Genomic DNA, 23,716 nt, shown 5'->3' on the forward strand with positions numbered 1-23,716 from the left:
CTCCTTTTAATTGCTCTACTTGAGTTTCACAGGCATGCAGGCCCTGTTTCAAGTGGCACAGGATCAGCAGCTCTGCACTGATCTCTATCCACGTAAAATATTCGTGTACCGAGAACCCCCAAGACCTTGATACTTATGGCTGGCTCAGAATCGAGTCAGATTAGGAACCACAAACCTCCATGCTTCATTTAGATTTTTCTAAAGATTATTCTTAGAAACTCAAATATCAGTTGAAGGGTTTTGGCAGACTGCGATCTTCTGGAAGTTACTCTGAAGGAGGGACTGGCCAAAGGATCAGACGGTTTGGAAACCTATTTTGAATACTGGGATATTGTTTGGCACTGTGGGTACCAGTCAGGTCACAGCCTCTTATTTCCTTAATTTGTAAAGAGCTTGTTTTCATCTCTCCCTGGCCTCTTGCAATATGAAAATTTGCACTACGTAGATTATGGGAGCTTCTCAAAGGTACCAATAGAAAAATCTTTTGGTTTAATTAATTATACCCCTAATCACTGATATTCTAATAGCACTCTAAAGAGGGTGGATTATTTTAAATACCCACTCAATTTTAATTACAGTACTTTTAACAAGATTATTTTTTGACAAAGATGGGTATCATTATCTCTGAGACAGCACTAACAAGTTGTTACCACCAGGTCTTTTCCTTCCAAACAAGTCATCCTTATTCAGATTAACATATTTGCTTGGTGAATTTCCTTATGGCTCCTATCAGTCAACAGTACTAGAAATAATGTAAACCTGTACTCAGTCTTTGCCCCAAGGAAACACTTTTCAAGAAGATAACATGAACAGTATACTCACAATTTAAAGACTTAAATTTTTCCACACAGAAATTCACGCAGGTGTCCACTGTGCAGCTTTGTGCTTCCTAAAGGACATATTCACATTAAGTTAAGGCACCTAAGTGAGAAACTAGTTTGGTGGCAGTAGATTTTGAACAGAAGTGATTCAGGTCACCTTCAGGAGGCTAAGTGGGGACTTGAGATCCTGGATTGATACAGTCCAACATGAACACCAGTAGGTATTTAAAAAATCTGCCCACAGGTTTAGAAACTAAGCTTTCTCCCCACACTTCTCAGAGCAGGAAGGAACTTCTGTTGAGCTCAAAATCTTGTTCATGGATAATGAGGAAGCATATCCTACGTTTAAAGCCAAGAATTTGTTTTTAATGTAACTGAAATTTTAAATGTGATCACTGTCAGGCCAGAACTTGCTGTTACAAAAAAGGAAAAGATAATAATACCATTAGAATACAGGAAAAGCCTCAATAATAGTTGTAGCACTAAATGTTTTACACAGAGTACTTCATATGTACCCTTTTCTTGGTGTTATGTTAACCCTACACTGCTCCTGTGAGTCTTAAAGTTGGTGGTTTAACCCTGGGCTTGGAGGAAGTGGAGAAAAAGGTGTTGTAACAACCTTTGAGCATCTGAGAGAATATAATTTTTGGTGGGCCTTTTCTTTGTCACTCTAAGATCCATTTGGAGCACTTTTTATACACTTGCTAACAGTTTTACTCCTATTTTCCTCCTTCAGCAGCTTGACATCATCTCTAAGTTTACTATACATGGTGTATTTTACATATGTTAGATACTACTTCTTTATTCTCTTTTTTACCTCTGAAGCCAGTTTTTTCTAGCTCCAGCTCTGTGTTCTTTTAACCAATGATTGGCAAGTTGTTAATATTTGTTGAGTCTTCTTAGCCAAACCACATCACTTATTATCCATGTCTTGCTGTCAGTACTCCTTCCTCTATGTCATCTCCTGCATCTCCAATTGTCAAGGCCTCTTCTTTACACTGCAACATTACATCAGCTATAAATTTCTGATTCTACACAGAATAACTGCCTATTATTAGTCCTATTCATAGAAAAGTTTGTATCTTATAACAAAAGTCTTAAAAAAATTAGATATAGACAACTGATCAGTTAAGGAAATCACTGTAACAGCTAAACCAAATAAAACAATGCTGCAGGCAAGTAAAGAAAGTCCATCAAGCCTGACAAATGTCAATCCTGAAGCCCTACAAGTTCAGTACAGAGCTTTTGGCCTGATATATTGCTGCATTACATGGCTACAAAACACAAAAATTTTTAAAAGTGCCTCCCAGTGTACCAAAAGACTTTTTATTAATTTAAAAGGGAGTTTCTTTAATGCAAATATGTAGAGGTAATGAATCTGACATGTTGTTCTTGGACACAAAGCTCCCAGCAATTCTCTAGCCATGCTAGAGAATGCACCATTCAAGGGTGGAAGGGAAAGATGTATCTTGTATCCATAGTCATGCAATTATTCCCAGCAGCCTCACAGGTAAGAGACCCCTTTATATACAAAACTAACTCTCACAGTTCTCAAAACTCACAACTCTCAGTAATTCAACTCTACACACTGCCAAAAAAGGCTCCATAGACAAAAGCTTGGTTATTTCCCAGCTTTTACGCTAGAAACTTGAATAATTCCACCATCCAAACTGTACCTGGACTCCGGATCTCTTTATTCTCAGCAGCTGTCACAAAGTCACAGTAATGGCTGCACTCCCATCCTAAAGATCATCAGGGCTAGGCTTCACAAACGAAGATTTGGGAAGGCTCTATCCACACTTGTTACAGGGCAAGCATCCTAAAGATATGCTCTTGCTAAATTAACATGTTAATTGAAATCAAAAGGCAACCTCTGAGCTGACTCAGCTGCAGCAGAGAAAGACAAGGACATACATCTGGGCGGAAATTCTCTTCCTACCAAAATCAGGTAGGCAGGATCCACAAGACTGAATTCACAGGCTGTTGATGCAGTCAAAAATGAATTGGTACTGCCAGATCACATGAACAGCACATGTGGATATCTGCAAAACCTGATGGAGCTGGTAATTTAACTGATGTTATACAAATGAAAAGATTAATATCACAACAACCTTCTTATCTAAGGAGGCTTCAAATATTAATGCCTTTTTCTAAAGTGATTTGATTGGTACAATTTGTGTAAATGAAAGAAGAAATGAGTTAATCAAAATATTCACTTTTGGGAAAAAAAACGTTTCCCGATGGTTTGAATACTGAATCCCAGCAAATATTCCCTCCCTTAGCCAACCTTTTTACACAAAGACAAGCCTACCACAAAGCAAGCCCTGTTAAACACTCAGAGGAGAGACTATGGATTAGGAGATATGCTGCAACTCTGATAAGCATGGATTTCTTATCTACAGAAGCCATATGACAAATCACCTTACAACAAAACCTCATTATGCCTTATTCATTTTCTTCCAGCCCAGTATCATACAGTGCTCTTTGACTGATATGCTAAAGATACAGGAGGGAAGTGAGGTGTGGTTGCAACTTCAGGATCACATTTGTTTGACACACTCAGAGGGACTCTGAAACCAGACTTTTTTGTGTCCATGCAGAATTTTACCAAGGTCCCTAGAGGTCACATATGCACAAACACTGAATTTGTCCACTGTGTCTCTAGCCCTCCTGAGGCTTTGCATTAGTAAGACAAATGGCAAATTCACTACAGATAAATGTTGCGCATTTTATGATTCAACACAAACTTCCTCAGACTTGGCTTCGTTTATTTCCTCTGCAATGAAATATGTGCCGGTATATATTTTTTCATTACTACATAAATACCAGCAGTTTTTAAAATGCCAAAGGAATTATCAAAACAGAATCTTTCATTCTAACATGAATATGGGGTTTGGTAACTATTTTTTTCTGCTGCCATATATTTATTTAATGGTATTATTTAAGTATGTTTAAAGAATTTGAAAAATTCCCAATTATCCTTCCCATTAGGAATTCAATTAAATCTAACCCCAAATCTGTAGACTTTAATAGGAAGAGTGAAAGTTCGCTCTTCTAGCCAGTTATTGGTATTAGGATTTAAATAATCTTAATGATCAATAGCCCCTAATTATACAGTTTTCAGTATTAGCATAGCTAACAAGAAACACCTTGTGGTATGCTCATGACTATAAATGCTTGCTTGATGACCAAGGACATTAAATACTTGGGGCAGATGTTTTTTGATAGTTGGGATTTTTTGTTTTGTGTTGTTTGGAGTGGGTGGGGGATCAGCAGGGAAGGGATTGTGATTTGTTTGTTTTTTAAAATAAAAAACGTAGCATACAGTCCATACCATAGAGACCTCATGTATGATATGATCTCTATCAAGCCTCCTTCTTAAGTGCCTGAGACTACACAACAAGAACTGGCTTTTTTGTTCAATACCTCACCTCAATCCCTGCTGTTACAAAGACTGTTACAGCAGTCCAGTGGCATTAGCTATGTTCAACTTCTTCCTTAAGATTTCCTCTGTGGAATAGGGCTCTGCTGTGCTAATGGAGAAGTACTTCATCAATATTTAGAGTTAACCCTCCATCATGTTACAAGGCTGAACTTACCCAGGGGTCCTCCCTCTTTGGTGTTCACAGTGACCTCTGCCCACCTGCTCTGTTGCCATCCAGCCTTGCCAGATATGCGCATATTCAGCTCTCACTTCAGCCACCAAAGGAAAGAGCCAGATTTATCCTCTGCTGATATAAATAGCAGATTATACTGTCCCTGATGTAAAAGAAAGGCTCACTAGTGAAATTGCTAATCCATGTTCATAAAAGCTCTGAAAGAAAATGTGTTTCTGATTTAAACATCCCAAACCACGCAGAGCACCTAACCCAATTCAAAAAACTCTAAGAATTTGGCTGTAGTACATTACATGACAAAGAATCAAGGGTCTGTGCTCTGAGGAATGTAAAACAGAGGGAACAGACCAACAGGTCAAAGTTATTCTTTCAGTTTTCAAAATCAGCTTAATGCCTGAATGACTGTGTCTTTGAGGTCTTAGTATCTTATGTTATCACAAGCAGAAAAGAGTACAATAGCTTTTGACTTCAGGGTTTCAGATGAATCGCTACATCATCTTCCTTTTCAGTTTTCGCCAGCTATGTCTCAAATAAAACACAAGAACAAGGAGGTGCCTGATCTTACCCAAAGCAGGGGCTTTGTGCTTCATTTTCACTTCTCTGGCTTCACTACACTGCACTTTCTTCTCTGCTCTACCCACACCTGTTCACCGACCAAGGAAAGGGCCTGTACCTATCTGGGACTTGTACTATCAGCTCGTGTTCTGCTGTACCTATCGCCATTTCACCAGGTACACAGTAAGAATACACAGCAGCTCAGATATGAAACTATTTATTAGGAATTTCAACAAACATTTTTGGCCTATTTGAGACTAACATAATCTGACTTTATAATTTGTGTTATATAAATACCTATGAAATTTTACATTTTGTTAAAATTGCCTCTTTTTTTGGTATGTCATTCTTCTGGGGACTAACAACAAGAAATAACCATGGCGACAAAATAATAAAAAATTCTTTTTGAATATCTTTAAATAATTTTTTAGTAACTTCTTGACAGTTACTATAGGCTAAACACATGTATTTTTCATAAAATAAAAGTTATATTATTGTCACTGTAAGCAACAGAGATAAATTATAGGTAATTTTCACTTCTTAACTCCTGTTTCTATGGTAATATGAGCAGCTGCCATTACTTCAGAGCTTGTTACCATGGTTATTTCAGGTAATTCCAGGGTTTTAATACCCTTAAACCTGAAGTGATACTTTTTCCTCCTATTTTGCCGTTGAACAAAATCATAGTTCAACTTCAGTGGTAACACTACTCTTCCAGTTAAAATAAAAACCTCATATAGCACATATATACAAGGAAACAAGTCAAAGTGAATTACTTATCACAACCCCCTAGCTGACTCTCTTCTCCTAAAAGTGCAGCATCCCTTTCCTATGCATATTTCTATGGAAAAAGGAAGGCATTTCCTCCAGGATGTAAATCCTCTAACTTCCCTCTAGCTGTGCAGGCTACTCTCCTTGGCCATCCGGATCCCTGGTGAAGCTGCAGAAGTAGGATATAGTGGGCTAGCAATCTGCTTCTCCAAATACCAGCTTGGTGAGCAGACTGATGAGATGTCAGCTGCCTCCCATCACTGTAACAGTGAGGGTCATTGGGGAGTCTGGGTTCACTCACCGACAAGTCATCCAGTACTTATGCTGAATTCAAGTGCACTGGAGAGTAAATGGGCTTAATAGAAACTTTTTGTGGTAGCTGGGCAGCCTTCACCCCTCTATCAACACAAACATGGTTTTGAAGATGGCCAAGATAATTCTTCTTGGACCTTTTTTCCAGGAAAGAGAGTAGAACGTTTTATGTACCAGCAGCTGGAGGGCAATAAATATTATTTATGGTAATTAATAAGGTAAATTATGTAAGGTAAAACTGATTCTTCATCCTGAGCAATTTTCACATGCTAGCTGAGTGATCACTGCCCACCTTTCAAACAGACCTTCTTGCTGCAAATGCTGCTCTTGACCTCAGTCCATGGAGACTGCTCCCACGCAGAGAAGTTTTCTTAGCTTTATGTAGAGGGGACAATTTACATAATCTGCCCCTTTTCCTTCACAGTGGGAGTTATTTGCTAGAACAAACTGTTACTTGCACTGAAAAGGAGCTTTTGCCTACAGTAACTTGCTATAGCTGGGATATGAGTTCGGGGCACTGGACAGACTCCAGTCTGAGAAACCATATGATAGTGCTAAGTTGGTTCCAGTGTTGTCAGGATTTTGACCTTATCATTAGCATCTTTTTGAAAGCACAAACAAGCAAACATCACTTTTTTGTTTGTTTGCTTTTAAGAAAAATAGAATTTTAAGCCACATAACTTTAGAGAAAAGATAGTAACTGTGAAGTAAATGGACCGTAATGATTTATCCAGTGCACATCAGCTCTGCTTTTTCCATAATACATTCCTGAAAATTGTGATATTTGTAACAATATGTCTCCTTTGAACCTGATAATACTAAGTATTTTCTAATCATGAAAGTAAATATCAAGATCACAAGATGTTTTAGGTTTTCAATTAGTCTTCTATTTTAAAGTCCTAAAAGCCCCTCATACTTCAGGCTGGCAGTGTTATGTCTGTTGTATGGCTGTGATTTTTTTGTCTCGTACTAATTAACAAGTTTTGTTGTAGTAAGCTACAGTACTCTGTTCATATGTTTGTTAAAGAAAAAGGTGTTGTCAGTCCTTTTGCACAAGACTCAAAAGTCAGTTTCAGTTGTACAGGTATGGATTTTGTCCAAATAGTTAACACTTGTCCTCTAAGTTAACCATTAATAACATCAGGGCAGTGTAGTCTCTCAGAACAAGGCAAAGGAGTATGAGACCTCAGTAATCTATTTTCCTTTCAGTGAGTGATTAGTGAACCTAATATTACTGTTCCATATGAACTGCACCAATCAATTCTATGTCTACATACATTATCAAATACTTAATAAGGTATAATAAGGTATAATAAGGATGGATCCATAAATCAAAGCCATTGGTACTAATGCCCCCATAAAAAGTCTTTACCTCATGCTAGCCTTAGTCTGGTCCCCTGAACAGAACATCCCCAACATGTATTTGATTTAATACATACGCTCAATATGCATCTGATCTGGATTTCCTCAACAGGGGTTATAGTGCCACATACCATCAGGGCATGTACGTTGTTGCTTTAAACCAAAACAGTAATCTGAATCCAGCCTTTCTATTCCCTTGGATATGAAAATAATTTAAAACTGAATGCAAGCAGTTGATTGGTTTAAGCTATAGACAGTTGTTAGAGGTATGGAACAGTAAGTCAGGAAACCACACGGGTTTTTTTTCCAGTTGCTTCACAGTGAGTATGAAATGGCTGAAATTCTTCTGCTTCTACTTGGGACTTCAAATTCCTTTATGAACGCATATTATGCATACATGTTGCACATTTTCTAGGCTGATACATTGATGTCACCTAAGGTGTCGACATCTGTAGAGAACAGTCCTGCAAATGGCCCGGCAAGCTGTTCCACAAAATTCTGTATCCTGCCAGGCCAGCTGGCAGAAAGGCACTAGTCTAACCGATTAAATTACTCAGGTATTTTCTAGTACCAATCCTTATTTGCAGGCTTGCAACATAAAACAATTAACAAAGCTTTCTGTAGTTCTTTGGACTACACTTTCTTATTGAGATGTTCATGACTTCTAAGATCCTAGTAAAGCTGACGGATTTGTTTTTGCACTCCTAAAATATGGGGCCTATCCTGTTCTGAGCTTTCTTCAATATTGACAGGAACTGCTTGAAGTGTATTTATCAACAATAATCTTTTATAGCTGTGGCACATTTCTCATTTGGCTATTCTGTTTCATTTTCCTTTTTTAATGGCAAATTTCTGGCATTTAGCTTGAACTCAATCAAGATGGTCCTAAGTATGAATCTTTGAAAGAAGCCCAAGAAACTATTCTTCCTCCAGTGCACACAGTTGTGCTTTTGCCATTATATATTCTCCTGAAAAATATGATATTTGTAATTATTTGTCTACTTTGTACCTGATAATACTAAGTATTTTCTAATCTACTCACCAAAGCAGTCTCTGACCTAGTCAGGTCATACAATGATAAACTGGAAAAAAACATTGATAGGTGATTTTATATGATCCAAATGTCTGATCCAGATTTTTAAAGAAAGTGTAAATGTTTCTGCTTTTCCTGTTTCCTCTTCCTACAATTCAACCATTGCCAAATTCAGCTTCCAGAGAGAGGAGGTTGGAAGATACTAAAGCATTCCCTACTTCAAAAAAGTTAACTACAGCATCCATTCATTTGCATTGCAACAATTACCCATTTCTATTTGGAAACACTATTTCTCCAACAAAAAAAATCCTCATATCTTTCTCCAGCTTGGAAGGATTTTTTCCCAGCTTGGTGTTAGAGAACACAAGGAACTATACCCATGACAAATAGAGACTCAACATCTAAATTTGAGCTACTTTTTTGTTTTTAGAGAAACATGGGTTGGAGGTGTAAGGGAGAAGCAGGGGAGGTAGGAGGTGAATGCTTAGAGCAGCCTCAGGGATTTAAAAGTAAGTCTTCCATTGAAGTTAACTGGTGACTATCACACAAGAGATTGAAATTTCTCAGAACTTGCTTTGGAAAGCCAAGGGATTCTTTTCGGAAAACTATATTTTATAGAAACTTCTCTTTTGATATAGAATTAATACACACTATTAAAAGTTATTGGGTGATTTATGTTATTTTACATACTCTACATCCATTGCTCCAAAAAATAGCACAGTCAATAGAAGAAACTGACTCCTACTATAATGGACTTCCACTAGAACCTCTAGAAAATAGGAAGAAAATTCCACCAGAAGCAAATGAAATCATTATAACACCCCACTTGGGAAAGTAAGAAACAGACTCATGGGCCTCCCTGAAAAACATCGAACATTCTGTGTTTCTTGAGAAAATGGTCTTCTAAAAGGATCTCAGAGTTCTTTGAAAAGCAAAGATCCTGCAGTAAGATCATTCATCCCTAACAGCAGAGATACAGGCTACCTAATTTCCCAGTGGCATAGAGTACACTTTAACTGGCATTTCAGGGAATTTTTGGCTCACACAGTGAGGTTCTGCAAGAACTTCTCATTAAGCACAGCAAGAGCAACTTGTGTAATTGGTTTTAAGAAGCAGTTTGATTTGTTTATTAGAGCACATCTGGTGTCCGGAGAATGACTTTGATGATTTGGGATATCCCTGTGAGTCATGTGTTCTCCTTACCATAGGACTAAGACAGGAAGGCACATCCCACTCCTACGTCCTTTTCTTCCACACTAACCTCAAAGAACATCATCCTCACATGGCTCTCAGCAGGTACCACTTCTAAGCTGCTCCATGGAGTGGGATGTGAAGCATGTAGACTATGTGCTGCTTCATCAGTTAAGCAGAGAAATGAGCAGGGCCAGAGCCTCACAGAAAAGTCCGAGAGATTGTAGTTTCCCTTGAGCCCTACAGTTGTGACCTTGGTGATCTTACACCTCCTGCCGCACCCTCGGCGTGGGCTTGCCTCCAGTCAGCAGCAAGGATGCTCCTTCACCATAGGCCAGCATTTCAGAAGGGAAGTGAGAGAACTTGAGCGTTAAAACAGTCTCTGCTCAACCATAGCTTAGAGTACCTAAGAATCTAACTTCTGTGTTAGAAGGTACCCCCAGCTTCAGTATACTTCAGAAACAATGTGAGATAGGTAATCTCAGATCACTGATTATAGTCACCCATCATTGAATGCTCTGGGCCTGGGTTTGACCCTTCTCTCCAACTCCCTCCTGCTCCGTGGAATTTCCCCATCACCTGCTTGTCTGTAAAATCTCCATTCTCAGGAAAGAAGTGTATTGAATCCAAACGGAGGAGGCAGGTCACAGTGGGTATTTCTCATGTGACCTTTTCATCCATAATTCCCTCCCACATAAAGGACAAAGCCACATTTTTATTATAAATCAACCCCAGAGAATAACCACTATCTGAAAAAAATGTGTACAATTAAACAATAATTCAGGGATTTGAAAATTAAGCACCCTGTGTGTGAACAGATTAATAGAATATTCTCTGTGTAATTCTAGAGAAAACCAATTAGGCTTACCATCTAATGAGCAATGATGCTCTCTCACATCTGCCAGCAAAATGAATCAACATAATCTATTGCAGGTGGTTGTGCTTTCTATTCACTATGTTGCAGAAATGATTCAGCACCATAAATTATGGAAGCATAATAAGAAATTGGTAATATGGGGGAGTTTGTCCTTTTCTTAGTTTGTAGGCTTATAGTTACTGTTACGTCAAAAAACAGCACTCAGATATGTACTCACAATTAACAATTACTCATAAAACATTTTTTTTAACCAGCTCTTAGATCACATGGCATTTCAAGACATCAACCAAATTGTAAATAATGACAGGAGTTTTAAAGTCATCACTTTCTGTCACAGTTTTGCCTTTCACATAGATGATCAGAAAGTTATTGAATCGGGAGACAGATTTCCTACTTGTATTGCAGGGGGGATAACAGATATTTGGAAGAAACTTGTTATTCAATGATACATTTTTTCTTTAGTAAAGTTGCTCTGACAACATTTGTACATGATCTTCCACCAACTTCTAAAAATTTTTGTCTTCAGTGGGAAAATATTTTGGTATGTACATGAGTATAAAAAAACTCTAGTCCTTACCATAATGTTGTGTAATCATAATAAAAAGAACTTCATATTTTTCTAATATTTGATAAAATTACCACTTTCTGGAACTATGAACTTCTCTAATACGAATCACAGAAATGTGCAGAGTCTCACAGTAAACCCATGAAGACCTGATATAAAGCTACCAAACTAAGGGTAATTAATGAGAAATGTGGCCCATAGTCATTATCCATAGCTGCAACTAAAATCAGCACTAGGGTCGCTGCCCTGTGGTCATCCCGAAGTTGACATATGACAACTGGGGCTGGGTTTTCCTCCGTATGAAAGAGTAACTCAAATAATAGAAATAGTAACATTATTGCATTGCATTCTTCAATATTAATGTACAAGGGAAACTAATTTCTGTTTGATAAAAGAAATCAAAACATATGGAGCAGTTTTAGGGAAATAAACTTTCCTCTCTAGTAGTCCAAATAGGAGTTGAAGGCAGAATCTATGACATGGTAGGTCTCCGACATCTAAAAGTTTAGAAACCTAAAACGGTAAGTAATACTCAGAAATTTTACTCTTTTTCAGTGCATGCTAGATAAAATTTCAAATGAGAAAACAGATAGTAGATTTCCTTTGTTTCCATAGTATTCTTAACATTATTTTGAAATGTATTGAAAAACATATTTTTTAAATCCTTAAATAAACTAAACATTTTGAGAATCTTTACCATGTATATTTTTGATTGCATGTTTTGTTTGGGGTTCTTTTGGGAATTGTATGTTATTTTTGTTCATTTGTCTTTGCTTGGGGAGTCCGTTTGTCTCTTTAACAAAAAAAAACAACACCAACTGACATTGCCTAACTTTAGTTCAAAGACAGATGGTCTCTTGATTTTGGTTCTGTCTTTTTCATTAGAAGACTATCTACCTTCACAAAGCATCCTGAGGTCACTAGGTGCATTTACAGCCAGCCATTCAGCAGAGGTCAATGAACAAAATTCATAAGATAACTGTGTGCTTTTCACCCCTTCTACAAACACTTTAACAGAACATTTTGATGGAAGAATAAAGCAAGAACATCCCTTCTCCCAGCTGACAGTTTTCCCTGTAACATTTTGACAGTGATCCTGACTGAGCTGGAGATGCTCAGGGTTCTGAGGAGCAAATCAGCATGGCTTGTGCCCAGAGACTCATCTGCACCTCTTGCAGCACATGAACAAAGTTACACAGAAAGAAACAACTTTCTGTTAGGCTACAATAGGGTGAAAAAAAAAATCCACAAAGGCTTAGAATGGAAACTGGTGTCTTCTCTTAAGCAAAGTAAACCATGACTCATCAGTATAATTCAGATAGTTAAAGTGTCAAAGTGGTTTAATTCTTACTATTACGTTGTTTTCATCATGAAGGAACCTTAAAAAATAAATTCTTGTGGAATAATGTTATTACCTGGCGTCTGAAATTCTTCTTCTTCCTTTACATAGGCATCTACGCCTTGTGTAAAAGACACTCAGTGCTTATTTCTGAATACAGCCTGGAAATGATCATTAGAGCCTGAAAAACACATTAGAATGATCTGCTTGTTTCTCAGGACAGAGAAAAGCTCTACTGAACTTGTAAAAGTGACCGTCTGTTATAGGTAACCTTGCAATAGGGTCTACTTTAGCATTATTCACCCTCAGTGGTGAACCAGTGATTCTATAAAAATAAAGATACAAGAAAACACATGAATCTGTGTCCTGTGTGCTTACTGAAGTTAAACTGCTTTTATGTTATCTTTCTTAACAGATTGTACAACATCTCTATTTTTAATATTTTTAATACATTCACATCTACAAACCAATGTCCCTAGGAGCAGAGTAGCAATGTAATTTTTCCACCTTCAGCTGTGCTCTCCCCTCTGCTGTGATAGTTTCTTCCTCTTACAAATGGAAAGACTCATAAAAATAATAGGAATCTCAAGAATCACTTTATTTCTCATAATTTGAGTGGAGATGGAAGTTTCAAATCCTTGTAAGAGTACATATACACTCTTCACATTTTCATTTCCCTAAACCCACAGGACAGCAGAGAATTAACTCATCTGAGTTCAATTATGCTTGTTGTCTTCTTAAAACAAAAATCTATCACAGTGTCTCCTTAACGTGGCCCTGCTGGTTCTCTGTTCTTAGCTGTTTTCCTCTTACCTCTGTTTCTAGGAATAGGATAAATCGTTATCTAGCTGAATAGGGAATGACTACAAACCAGTGCACAGTGAAAAAACGTAACTTCTGCCTGGATGTAGGACTGTAGAGAAAGCATGAAGAGTGTAAGCCCTACAGTAGATATACTAAAGAAGAGTGGATCATTTCACTATAGGCTGTCATTTGATATAAGCACCACTACAACTTGCCAGCCTCACAGGTTGACCAGAGGTTGGTAGCACATCACACACCATGCCATATTTCTTTATGTTCATCTTTAGTGAACAGTTAGCAGTGTGGTGTACTTGTATACTTCTGACATTACATTAGCACTTCCCAAATTTGGCATCATCTGTCCTTTTCTACATATTGTTTTTTCCTTGTAGGAAATTTAAAATTTCTTCTAAGATCTTGTGAATTGATGAAGCTAGAAGAACTTCGTGTCATGCATTTTCTAAATTAATATCTCTGCTCTTACTCACCTTGAGAACCCTATCCAAAAGGTATTTATGACATTAGCTCTGGCATACAGTTCTTCCTTGCTCCTATTACATGCTTTTCATTATTATATAGTGTTACAATTTTGCTATAAACATTCCTTTGATTGAGCAGAAATTTTACCACAAAAGTACTATTAAGGAGAGATAACTTTCATATAACCTTCACAGAACTTCTGTCTTTGAAGATTTTTTATTAATATTGTACATATGCTGCAACCCTACCTATAATTCTTCCTATATAAATATTCCCTCTCTATTCCACAAGTGAGTGATTCTAGTAACCTGCAGTAAAAATGATCACTTGCAATAACATATGTAATATGTTTTTATTTTAAATGCAACTGTAAAGCCAGCTGTGGAAGACTCACTCTATTTAACCTGCACTATTAGTGATACAACACAGAAGAGACATTCCAGTAGCATCATTAAAGTCAACATTAATCAGTAAGTTTAAGAACATGAAGTTCTTCCATGAAGACTATATTGCAGTAATGAATTAAAAACTTAAAGGATAACGTGATGTTCCGCTATGTTTCTCCTAGTTATTGTACTTGTCTTAGGATTGTACAAAACACCCAAACTGTCACATTGTGAAGACATATCTCAAATCTCACCTTTTTCTGCATGATGTCTAAATTAGCAGAGATTAAACATCTCTATAGCTGTGTACTAATGCCAAGATGATAGAAAAGGATCCAAAAGGACTGAGAAACTCATAGGTCATTAAATTGGTTTTTACACCTTGCTTTGTGTGCTCTGATACTCCCGCAATTTACAGTCTTTTTTTACATTTAACCAGAAAAATATGTGTTCTTCTGAGCTGTTCAATTGTAAGACCTTTCCTGAACTTGTTGAAGCAAGAACACTGTGCACAAACTTTTTGTTCCCTGAAAAAAGGGAACTCTTTCTGAAGAGGAAACACAGCAAATAGAATAAACCCTTGTCAGCCCTGAGGTCAAGTTATCTCAATGAGTAACAGTAAAGAGTAGAGGATGTTTCTGTATCTTCCTTCCCAGAGTGGCCACTTTCTTAGGAAAAGTCCCACCAAAGCATCAGCTTTGTGACAGTTACATGCATCCATACAGGAATGTCAATTATTTTCAAGACCATTTTCTAAAATGTATGCCATGGGATATTTCAGCTGCATCACAGAATTTACTTTAAGTGAATGCACCAGTATGTAATTATAGGAATGCATATTGACAAATGACTGATTCTTTGTAGTCCTGCAGAATAGCAAAGGCTGTCATAACAAATTGCTGCTGTTCAGGAACAGGTATCTGGAAAAAGCTGATGCAGAGAACACTTGTGACTGTTGCCCAGCACTTTACACAATAGGAGCAAAACACAATTGTTTCCTTAATATTCATAGTTCTGCTATCCATCACTAGGAATTTTTTTGCCATTCACATAGAAATAATGAGCCTTACCATAGGAATTTCAGTAGTATTTAAAACCAGCATGTATTAGCGTCTGCTTATTGTAAAATGTTTGTTTATGCATAGCTGCACTACTGATACATAGCTGTTCTACCCATGCACCATGTCACATTGCAACCTCATAACTCCACAGTAACTGTGATTTTTCTGGAGGAAAAGTGATCTCCAGAGGGTCACATTAAAATTCCTTGACTTTGTCAGGAAAAAGTGGACCTGATATTCATTCCTTCCAAACAAATGTCATATTTCAATTGATGATAGTCTGTACCTTTTATGAAATTGAACAAGGATGATATTTCAATCTCCTCTGTCCAGAAAGATGATGATCTAGGTTTAAGCTAGGTCGGCTAAAAAGGTCGTATCTTTGTTTCCTCAATACAATATAAATATAGTTATAAAAAAGATGACATTTATCTCCCTTATTGCCAGTTATAACTGAAAAATAATGCAGAGAAAAGAAATTGAAACCAGCTCATTAACCAGGTTCCTATGGCAGCTGGTTTAATTTCATTAAAGAGCAATTCCAATGTTGAGAAATGTGTTGTGTAATTTCTTACCGGTAATGTTGACTTCTCCATTTCATAGGTCTAATACTGATTTTAGATTAGACATTATACCTTGTACATTCACATCACACAGAGTATTCAGTCTCCTGCTTTCAGTTTTGCCAAAGAAATGTTCTCCTACTTCCAACACATACCTGCTTTAAAAAGATGAAAACGTCCTCAATCCCGACCAGTGTGGCAACAGGAAGGTTAAAATGCAGCAGATGACAGTGCGTCTGATTCTGACAGAAAACATGGGTGTCTGTGCAGTATTTGCATTCTTTTGAACACAAAAGGATGACACAAAGTCTGATAAGACCAAACCATGGTGTCTGTTCCCAAGCAGCCTATGTGAAAGTTTTGGCTTGCTGAGAATCACAAGCCTGCGGTAAGGACAGTCCTCATTTAAATAGGGTATCCATAAATGTTCACATGTACTTAGATAAACTTAACTGCACTCCTTATTTGAAGAAAATAAGCCACTTCTTGGGGCATTTTCCTAACTAAAAATAGATAAATTAAATCATCCTACTGCCCTTTTCTCTTCTCATATCAGACACAGAGACAGATCCTTCACATCACGTAAAATGTTGCCTATATAGCCTAGTTTAAGTACAGCCCCTGAAAGTACACCTTTTCTTGGTATCAGCTTCTATCAATGACTAGAGGGGTTTATGTCTCTAAGGTCTCCCTATTGCTCTTCTTGAGCCCATTGGCAACACTCATATCAGATCTCCCCTTACTCTGCTCCCTTAAATATTTGACGAGAATGTATCTGATAAATCGGTCCTTTGCAAGGATGTTAATTGACAAGATGTTAACTGACATTTTATGTCCAACAGTAAACACAGAAATATAGATATGTGCCTTCTTCTACTAAAAGAAATTCTCAAAATTATATTTTATTTTCTCACAGAACATGAAAGTAACATACCAAAGCTTTCTTGAACTGATATTCATGTGCAAATTATTTATGAGAGATTTTTCCTAATTTTCCTTAAAATAAAGACTAGATATTCACTGACTTCAACAAATACCTCATACAACTGATGCATTCATAGGAATAGAAGTCTCACACACTTGTAATAAATATTTGCTTACCAAAAGGTATATGCCAAACCCACAGGAGGGTCACAGCGAAATCTGATTTACCTTCCGTTTTAGAGCTCTTCTGTCATATAATCATGAAGGAAAAAGAATAGGATACAATTTTCAAAGGTCAATTACTCATAAGTAAATGGTTGATGACAGTCCACAGAAATAGCCTAGAAACACCCCATAGGCTGACGTATGCTTCATTAAGTTTTGAGTGCTTCCATGCAAAAACTATGTTCAGAATACATTCTGATGATTTATAAGCAGCAGGAGTTAAATTGGACAATTAGATAGTAAATACTAATTAACCCACTTGTTAATTGGTGTTTATTTGCTATTCCATATTCTTCAGACGTGGGCTAATATGTGCGTATGGTAAGGTTGTGACATCATGAAACAAGCATGAATATAATTGTGACAGTTAAGTGCTTAAAACCCAGAAAAGAGAAAAGTGATGTTTTAAAAATGTTGTTTCACTTTTTCTTCAGCTCAGGTTATGATCCTTTTCATTCCATTGCCAACATGCACACAATCTTCCTTTGTAGCATCATTACAGCTATTTGGTTATTCCACATTCACAAGTTTGGATTCCTTTTTAAGGACAATCTCAATCTTAAAAATGTCTTTAATATGGATTGCTTGATTTGAGAATACATAGAGTGTCTATGTAATATATGTTTATTTTAAAAAATTCATATATTCTCCTTAAACACTACTTTAATATAGCTTTTGTCTATCAATGTGCATGCTTGTAAGACTAAGTATTTCCTGGAGTAAGTCAGACAACACCACAATCTACTATTTCTACTATTTTCATATCAAAGTAGCAGTAATAAACCATTTTTATTCTAAATGAAATTTTTCTGGACAAATCAGAAAAAAAAGTTTTGACTCTTTTTGGCCCATCTGGAGCAATGTAAGACAGGCACAGAGTATTTGCTCATTGGGTTTCCACCAATTCTGCTTCATATGATTAGTTCCCTCAACAGGTCTTAATTTCTTCCTTCCTATAACACTACACCCACACACACACTGAACACTCTTGCCATACATACCACCCATAATATTTCTACCAGCTTCTACCTATCCAGATGGAAATTTGTATATTCATGTGTAATTTAAATTCCCCTTCCAGCTGGCCCTCTCTTTTGAGTACATTGTTGCTGCAATATCATAGAATCATAGAATAATAGACTGGTTTGGGTTGGAAGAGACCTTAAAGATCATCTTGTTCCAACCCCCCTACCATGGACAGGGACACCTTTCACTAGACCAGGTTGCTCAGAGCTCCAACCAGCCTAGCCTTGAACACCTCCAGGGATGGGGCATCCACAACTTCTCTGGGCATATCATATCAAAATTGGTTTAACTTCATAGACTGATACATAGTTGTGTTTTTTTACCACCAAAACTCTAGTCAGACATTTCAAAACCTTGTTTCTAGTAAGCATGGGACCATAGGTCAATGTCTTATTTCAGACATCAGTCCCTTATAGGGTTCTAGATAAAAAGAAGCATTTCCCTGCTCTCTCTATTGGCAGCAGGGAATATTTGGCTTCTATTTGAAATACAAAGTTGAAAGCTATTCTCCAAATATCATTGTCTTATCAAGTTGAAGGTAAGTCACCAGCCATTTAGAAAGAAGGTACTTATGCAGAAGTGTGGAGTGTATTTTCCCTGGGTACTGAAATTCCTAGTAACGATGCTCTGGTCAGTCCATAAACACCCCCATCCTCTGGGTCCTTAACTTGACCAGTAACTACCCCGAACTTAGGAACAACCATAGTTATCCTAGTACTCAATAAGAAGTAGTTTAATGTCTTCAAAAACTGTTAGGGTGACAGGCATTCTTATTTTAATGTTGGCAAAACACCAAAGCCTCTGAAATGATTTTGAAGAGGTGAGTTTCTTCTGTGAAGACCTTGAAAGACATGATGCAAGGGTCTCAGTGACATGACAGACCTAGAAACCTGGATTTCTCCTGTCCCATTTGGGGAACAACTGGCTGGTTCTCTCCAACCAGAATGTTCAGCAAATTCAGGGATCATTCCTTCCCAACAGAGTCGTTGCCAGTATCAGTATCTTCCTAAAATAAATTCCATTTTAATAAATCTTTATTTTCTGAATTACAAGAATTTTACCAAAAAAATTCCCCCCAACTCTGTTATTAACATCATTCCATTGCTGTCAGTGGGGACCCCTGGTGGTCTAGTGGTTAGGATGCAGCACTCTTACCGCTGCAGCCCGGGTTTGATTCCCGGTCAGGGAAACTCCCCTGGGTAGATGGAGCTCGTCAGCCCTGTAAGGCCATCCATCTAAGAGAAGGTCACTCTAAACAAACCTACGTCCTGAGGACCTCACTGCCACTGTCCGAGCTCGCTCGGCCCCGGCAGATGAACCTTAGGATTAAAGGGTGGGCTCAGTTCAGCGCACACTGTGTCTCACCTAAAAAATCCGCTGCGCAGGCTCAAAGGGTAAAGACCTTTCCCAAATCTTCATTCACGAAGACTGGCCATACATTGCTGTCAGTGGTCATTTGCTAGTTCCCTCACTATGACACCCACTAGATAACTTTATTCAAAAACACTCAAAAGTATAAGTGCGTCATTATATTTTGAATTGAATTTCATCATTTAACCCTATCATATATGAAGTGATTTCTAGAATTCAAATATTTTCTTAAATTAAGGATGTTGTCTGCAGGCTTATTTCTCTCAAGCAATGCTAACACTAGAAAATAAATAAATAAATAAGTCCTTCAACATTAACAGAAAGGAAAGAAATATTTAAAGATTTATTAAAAAAAGCTTGAAATTATTTGGCCTGCAGGATCTGTTTCAATATGAAAACCATTTCTGCACAGATATATGCATATTTTTTCCCGATATGCAGAAAAGTAGCACAGTCTTCAAGAGGCATGCAGTGTCTGACTTTCAATACCTACAGCCTCTTTTGCTTAAGAACAAAATCAAAGCTACTCAAAGCCCTGGGTCACATCTTCAGTTAGCCATTTCACATGCAACTTTTGAAGAAAAATAAAGAATTGTATGGATCTAATTGAAACCCTTTGAAGTAATTTATGAAGTATAATGGACTTCAGATCAGTGCTTTTTTGTTGTTGTTTTTTTGGTTGGTTGGTTGGTTGGTTTTGTCTGGTTTTTGTTGTTGGTTTGGTTTTTTGTTTATTTTTCTCTTTTTTTTCCATTTTTTTTTTCTTTTCATAAAACTCTTCAATGCCAGTTCATAAAACTGGAATTATTCTGAACAGGTACAAAACCTTTTTTTTTGTCAAAATCTATTTTTTTCCATTATTGTATCAGATATTTATGTTTTGCATGCAATACCAAAGATGAAATAGAACTGAAAAGAAACTGCTGAAGATTTTTGAATTATCAACCTCATGTTGGCTGATTTATGCTTTCCATGACTGATGTCATTGTAAAGCTCCAATGTCTAAAGGTCCTACATATTGAAGGAAAAAATTTCAAAATTTAGGAGAAGCATAATATGTTCAAAAGCAGAGCAGTCCTTTGCAAAGAAAAGAGTCCTTTGCTTCAGGACTCATGAAGATTTTATTGCCACCAGTGACTTACTGCATGAAAGAGAACAATTAACATCTCTGCTGCAGACTATTTCATTGGTAAAACAAAATGTAACATGTTACCAGTGCTGAGAATTTGAGAAGGTGAGAGCTGCAGCTTATTTGTTTTTAAAATTTATAAAAATGCACCTGGTCTATAAACTTAGAGTCCTTCTTCCTCCTCCCACAAAATAATGTATATCTAGAATAAAAAAAAAATTTAAAGTGTTGCCAGCCCTGCAGAAACACTCACACTTAGATTTCAAGATGCTTAAGAAAGATGAAAAGAAGCAGAGATCTTTATTGTGGTGCTCCGAAGATCAGGATGGTGGATTAAAGTAAGAAAAGGCTTGTAGAGATGCTATCATATCCACTCCACAGATCCGAGCAGAGGATTTTGAGGCTGCCAGGGTGACAGCCTCAACTCATCTTTGACACCAAGTTTGTGCAGTACTTTAAGATCCACACTTGGAAAGGAGAGGTGTGCAACCACAACACTCGCACTAAAAGTACTCGAAACAACTCAGCTGCCCAGTCTTGGTAAATTCAGGTCCTTTTAGCTTCAGAATTATGTAGAGTTCAGTTGCTATGGAAACCAGGGTGGGTTTGTTTTTTTTTTTTAAATACTGTTGTCAATAAGCACACACAGTATATTGCAAGTCCCGGCTGCCAGAATGACTTTATGCCCTCTTTGTTCCAATATGAATACCTGTATTTATGCAGAAGTGGAAAGGCTGGTTATTTCTTATATGACCAACTGTGCTCCTTTTGGCATAATATGCTCTCATGAATAGTCAGGTTAAAACAGCCCACTTACTTTCCCAATAATAAATTAGTCTGTCTGACTCAGAGAGGAAGTAAGGGGGGAAAAGGAGAGCAAGAATTAAAGTTTTGTGCTGTTCTGCTGAAATTCAAGCCGTATAATCCCCACACACTCATGCATATAAAAAGGAGGCTCTGGAAAAGTAGTGGTTCTATAGAAAAGAAAATTTTAAGACCTGACTGGCCTTTGGTTATATAAGGAAATGAAGATTGAGCAGCTGCCCTGACATTTTGTTTCTGGATAGGAGAGGATGTTAGTGAGTCATTCCTTATTGCTATGCCAGCATACCTTTCCTACACAAGTTTTCATTAAGGTTAAAAACAAATGAGAAGGCAATGCATTTCAGCTTGCATCAATGTGTTGCTGACAAGTAGCATGAATAAGTGACCTGCCACAACGACCCAAGCCAAAGTATTCTCATTTGGATAGCTCAAGAGCAAGTATTTCTCATGTGAAATTCAGAAAGGGCATGCTATATAGAAATGAAATTAGGTTTTACTCTTGCACTGCAAAAGTCCATAGAGCCTGCATTCACAGCTATTCATGTCATTTAAAGAAAACCTGAATTACCATGCACAATGGAATATAAATGGCAAATATAAGAAACTAATACAGCATATGATGAATTAAATGTGGAGATAAAAACAGACACAACATAATAAGAACCCACCTCTGGTAATGATAAAATTTGATCAAGAAAGAATAAGTCTGTATGCAGAATATTAGTCAGAGCTCAAAGGGGAATATTAGTGAGAAACTAAATCTTTCTAAGCAACGTGTTTTATGTATGACACAGAAAAGCTATACAGGAGTAGCCAGGACATTTTGTACTAAGTTTCAAGTCCTGCAGTTAGCATCTTTTCAGTTAATACCTCACGTTAATTTTTGCTTAGGGAAGATATCAGTGCCCTCACACACATAGATAACACTGGTCCTTCTAAGAGACATTTTGGGCTTCTTTCAAACTCCCACGCACACTTTTCTTCAAAATGAGCAGGCAGACACAAACTCTCTCCTAGATCTCATGCAACACTTAAGGAAAGCTCAGCTAAACACCATCTGTGCAATAAAAGTTGTTCCCTGTGCCTTAGGATCTACCCCAGAAGATGTTTCTCTGAGCTTCCCACCTATCTTATCCTGAACCCTGGCCTCTTGCCTGGGAGAAGCCAGGGATATCCCCTTCTCACTGAAAGTCACCAAAGCCACAATTAAGTGCAAGAACAACTTACCCTAGAGGGAAAGACACCTTCCTGCACACAGTCACACTTAAAGGAATGAAGCATTTGTGAGAGTCAAATCGCTCACCACACAGGAAAACAAAGGTAGTGTCAGCACCAATTCCTTTCTGTGGGGTAATTCCCCATCCATCAGCCAGGTACCACTAGTGTTTGACCTTCTAGTTAGTGGAGCTAGAGAGTTTTTGTACAGGCTGATCTGGAAGTGGAATATTGCTTGTGTTTCACTCTTTAGCAGCAGCAAAATCACAGAACAGTAGAATTCAGAGGACTGTTAGTGTTTTACCTTCTTTCTGACTGTTAAAAACACCATTTCTTTCATTGCTTTTCATATGTTCCTAAGTCCTGATCTAGAAGGTTATCTCCAGATAACAGCAAAGTGACTATTTCATGGCTGTTACATGATCACTTGCAATTGCAATGGGCTACAATCAGCGAGTCATTTGCAGTCCTCAGTACTATGATCCACAAATAATCAGCTCACCTTGAACTCTTGTCTGATGGATACTTAATTCCTATTTCACCTCTCCCAAGGGGATTGTTTTCTCCTCTTGCTCTTACCAGAGCTAGCATTTAAGGTTCCCTATGAAAACACATAAAAGAAAAGACACTGTCCAAAGGTTGTCTCACAGCTAGGAGGGGAGCCACACAGCTGAAAAAAACTGAAAAAGTATCTTGCACAGACTGAAGATATTATCTGATACATATACACACACACACCCTTACATACTTTATGAAATCTGTATTTATTTATTTACAGTCTTTCTCAGTCTGCTCTGATGGCATCTACCTTGCCCTGTCAGAAAGCACGTTGCAGGTCTGCTGGCTCAGTCAGTCACAGGGATGCTCAGCAGATGCTCCATCTGATATACAGGGTGCATGTCCCCAGATATGACTCAACTCAGTCAAGATGATACACAATATAAATATGTGTAACCCAGTCAATTAGCATCTATCCTAGCAGTCTGCATGATGTAACCAAGTTTTTTTATCCTAAAACATTTCCCATAAATTAGCAGAGGAGTCTTCCACTGAAATAATCCTTACTAGAAAATAAAACACCCTCTTTGATACTCAGATTCCCTGCCTACTCCCAACACAGCTCCCTTCACCCTTTTTCTTCCCTTCACCTTAGACCCATTTCCACCACCAGCCAACTTACCTGCATCTCAGCCTGGTTTATGTGCTTGCCCTCCTCTATAAAACACCCTCTTTCAAAGAAGGACAGAGCAGATACAGTCATACT

General features: G+C 37.6%; 1 non-coding gene across 1 annotated transcript; it reads left to right on the plus strand.

Annotated features, from left to right (window-relative positions):
• Positions 1-19,029: 19,029 nt before the first annotated feature.
• Positions 19,030-19,101, plus strand: TRNAK-CUU. Its single transcript has one exon. It is a non-coding gene; the product is annotated as a tRNA-Lys (tRNA).
• Positions 19,102-23,716: the final 4,615 nt, after the last annotated feature.

The sequence above is a fragment of the Corapipo altera genome, unplaced genomic scaffold (genome assembly GCF_003945725.1).
Source record: "Corapipo altera isolate COAL_440 unplaced genomic scaffold, ASM394572v1 2b, whole genome shotgun sequence".
NCBI classification, from domain to species: domain Eukaryota; kingdom Metazoa; phylum Chordata; class Aves; order Passeriformes; family Pipridae; genus Corapipo; species Corapipo altera.